The sequence below is a fragment of the Epinephelus moara genome, chromosome 3, assembly GCF_006386435.1.
Source record: "Epinephelus moara isolate mb chromosome 3, YSFRI_EMoa_1.0, whole genome shotgun sequence".
In the NCBI taxonomy this organism is placed as follows: domain Eukaryota; kingdom Metazoa; phylum Chordata; class Actinopteri; order Perciformes; family Serranidae; genus Epinephelus; species Epinephelus moara.
Window position 1 is genome coordinate 13,067,211 of NC_065508.1, and position 4,128 is coordinate 13,071,338.

Consider the following 4,128-nt stretch of genomic DNA (forward strand, 5'->3'; position numbering starts at 1 on the left):
CACACCTTTGTTGTTCGTCAGGGGAAATAAGTTGAGACCCAGAGCTCTGTAATTTTATTCCTTTACTGCTTAATAAACTACATTAACTGAGACCGAATATCTTCTCCTATTGCTTCATTAAAGAACACGCAGGACTGAGCTCACACATAGCACACTGGAGAGTAGGACGAGCCTCGAGTCCATCAAATTGGTGACCCCGACGTGATGGAGACGGAGAAGTGATGGGACAAAAGACATTCAACAGCGGAGGACAGCAGTATCGTGACACTTGCCGCGGCCTAAAAAGAAGGTAAGCAGACGCCTGTTTTATCGAAGTTCTGCAACGCTAAAACTTGTGCTGTCATTGTACTAAAGTCTTCTAGTCTAAAATGTAAAGGAATAAAATTAAAACAAAACACAAAAGTGAAATGCCCCGGGGCAGAGGGTGAAAGGCCCTGGAGCAAATCATAAATTTGACTCCTAAATACGAAACATAGTCAACACCTCGACAGGACAGGGTGCAAGGCCCTGGAGCAAATCATAAATTTGACTCCTAAAAGCCCTGAGACTAGGTTTTCCATCTAATCTCTAAAAAAGAAAAAGACGAGTGTCCGGAGGTGGATAAGCTCGGGGAGGACCCATAAGGTTGCTCCTTGGACAGCTGAGAATATAGTCTGAAGACACAGGTTGTCTGAGGTTGAAAGAGCTTTGTGTAGATTGCTACAACACAAAAAAGAGGTTACAGAGTTCTGCGGGCAGGGGAGCGTTTTCCATGTGATCATGTTGAGACATCTATTCAATGGTCCGCAGAACCACCCTGATATTGGGAGTGTAAATAAAACAGTATTTTAAATAAGGGAAAAGTGTTGTGTGGGTGGCTTACCGACAACCAGCTATTTTACGGGACGAGAGAGTTGTGTAGAGTCCATTAGAGGTGACTCAAATTCCTGCTCTCTCAGTGCCTGAGCGGTGGTCGTGTTCTGTGGGGAAGAAAAAGAGGAAGCTGTGTAATTTTGCCTTCACATAGAAGCCAACTGTCGCCGAGCCATAGGCATCCCGCACCCTCCTAGGAGAGCGGTGTAGAAGCTTGGGTGTGTCGGCCTGCAACTGGTGGAACTTAAGCAGCGAAATCACAGCGATAGAAGGGGAATAATAAGCCCATATGGACTGCATTGTAGAGCAGTCACGTGGCACAAAGCATTGTGTACAGTTTTGTTTTTTGAATAATAAGCCCGCGTGGACTGCATTGTAGAGTGGTCACGTGGCACAAAGCATTGAGTACAGTTTTGTTTTGTTTTTGTTTTTTTATTGTGTGCAGCAGTACCTTACTGGTCGAAACAAGTCAGAGTAGAAGAGGGACAGAGAAACGTGATGATCGGCGAATTCGACAGGGACTGTCACGAGCAGGGAGGCTGCCCTCCCATGCTGGTAAAAACTCAGTTTAGGGAAATTAGAAAACAGTTGTTGTCAGGAGTAGAGGATAAGCGGAGACAGGAAGTTGGTAGGGAGTTTGATGAGTTGTGGAAGGCATTACAGGCACAAGGTGAGTTGCCTGGGGATGATGAGGCGGGAAACGTCACAAAGAAATTGCAGGCTGCAGAAGTAAAAGCACGAAATGATTTGGAAGAACACGCTAAAAAGGAGAATGAACCTAAATTTATAAAGAGAAAATGGAAAAATCAGAAAGAAATGAAGGAGCGCAAACGAGCTCTGCTCCATCAGATGGCAGTTACAGCCATGGCCTATTGGAAAAACACAGACAAAAGTCACAAAAAACAAAACAAAGATAAGCAACCTCTGTCTGCTCCTGCATCGGATCCAGCCTCACCCCCACCAGAGCCCACCTCTAATAGGTTGTATCCTGAGCTACCCCAAACACCCACAGCTTCAATTCCCCCACCATATTCAGGGAAGAATATGCAAATGCCAATGTTGATGATTAAAGACGGTGTGCTTAATACAGATGTGATAGGGGAAGAAGAGTATGTGAAGGCCAAAGAGGAAGTGATGAAGGAAATAAGACAGGGAATAGTACAGGTGGAGGCATTGAGACAGGACGTGATGAGTATTGTGGCGGGCGCGCAGAATGTGCATCAGGAGACTCTGAGATCCGTAGACAGGAGTAGGGACATGCAGGATGATGTGTGCAGCATAGAGAGCAGAGACAGCAAGAGAAGCATGAAACAGAGCCCTCTTTCCTCCAGCACCCCTAAAGTGGAAGCAATGGAGGAGGAGCCGAGGCCACTAGCAGAGGCAGTGTTTCAGTTGAGGGCACAAAGAGAGAGGTCAGATAGAAGCAACAGAGAAAGGAGAAATGAGGAAAGGATAGAAGAACCAGAGGAGTGTTCTGAGATAGAGGAGATGGAGGATGAGGAAAGTCAAGGATGGTCAGGGTCAGACTCTGAGGGCGACTATGATACGAGGGCTGTAAGACTAACAGGAATAATGAAGTCAACCAAAATGCCACACAGTGCTGCGAGCTCACGTTCAGGTCGTACACGTTCTCCTTATAATCTCCGACAAAATAAGAACAAGCCAAAAACATTCGCCATGCCACTCCTGGAAAAGACCCCAGGAGGAGGAGAGGTATACCAACCCTTCTCCTTTACAGATATGCACTGCATCCTGGATAAGATGCCCCCGCCCTTAGAGGGAGGGGGCCCCTGGATGGAGCGTTTCTGTAAACAAACCATGGGTCACAAATTAGCATTAGGGGACTGGAGAGCGCTACTGGGACAACAGCTCTCCAGCTGGGATTTAACTGCACTTGAGACGTTGGCAAAAACAGTTAACTTAACAGATAAAGAGCCATTCGCCCACCATGCCACTGCTATCGGTCGGGCCATGCGACAACAGTTTCCCATTCCGTCTGGCGCCATGCACACGCTCACGTTTCACATCGAACCTGACGAAAACGCCGCAACATTCCTTAGCAGATGTAAGAACACATGGGTAGATGTGACTGGAGTACACCCAGGGTCTTGTGACCTACAAACCACCCTGTTCAGAAAGGCCGTGTTAGAGGGACTGCCCACGAAGGTAAAAGAATCCTTAGAGAACAACCCTGACCTTCCTGGCTGTTCCACTGAACAGTGGGAGAAACACCTCACACACCACATGAAAAAACACAGAGCTAAACAGGCGGAAGATGAGGAAAACACAGACTCAGCACAGGTTCAGCTGCTCAAACTTCAATTGGAGGATGCACGTCGTAAAACAAACGATGCGAAAAAAGACAAAAAATCAACCAATCAAATGGTTCAGCAGCCTCAGCCATCACCCACAGTTACCCCAGATCTTTTTCCAACCCCTGAGTGGGTAGACCCTCGCCCTCCCCATTGGAGTGGCTCCCGAGGTGGTACAGGAAGATTCAGAGGCAGGGGGGGAAATCGTGGCGGCCCAAGAGGGGGTCAGGGCGATGGGGGGTGCTTCCATTGTGGAGACCCGTCGCATTGGCAGGAACGCTGTCCACACCAGACCTGCTCATGAAATGCTGACCCCGAGTGGTTGGAGGACAGGATGCACCGGATGCGAGGCAGGCAGCTCAGACCTCTCAGGGGTGGCGGAAACAGACCCCCCAGGGGTGGGTATCAGGGACCGCCCAGGGGAGGTTATCAAGATCATGTGCATCAAGAACCCAATGCCACTGTCGCTCCACAGGGTCAATATCCTCTGATGACCTGGGAAGATTCCCAAGGATATTGACGGGGCCCAAGAACCCCCACGTGGGAGGGGCTGGCAGACCCCTACCTGCGACTGAAAGTACTGAATCGAGAACTGCCTTTCATGCTAGACACGGGGGCACGGTATTCCACATTAAACCTCCCTGTGTCGGCTACTGACATGTCATCATCAGTGGTTGAAATTAACTGGGTTCTCGGGTCAATCAGAAAATCTGCCACTCACAAAACCACTCACCACTACCATACTCCAAGGAGATCAGACATTTCCACACACATTTGTTTCCTCAATGGCATGTCCTGTTAACCTTTTGGGCAGAGATGTGTTATTAAAGTGTGGAGCCTCCATCCTGTGCAGCCCGGACAGACTGATAGTGACATTCCCAAACGGGTACACTGTGAACTGCTCATTATCAACTGTACATTCCTCTTCACAAATGTTATCTGCAGACACATCCCCCACAGCTGA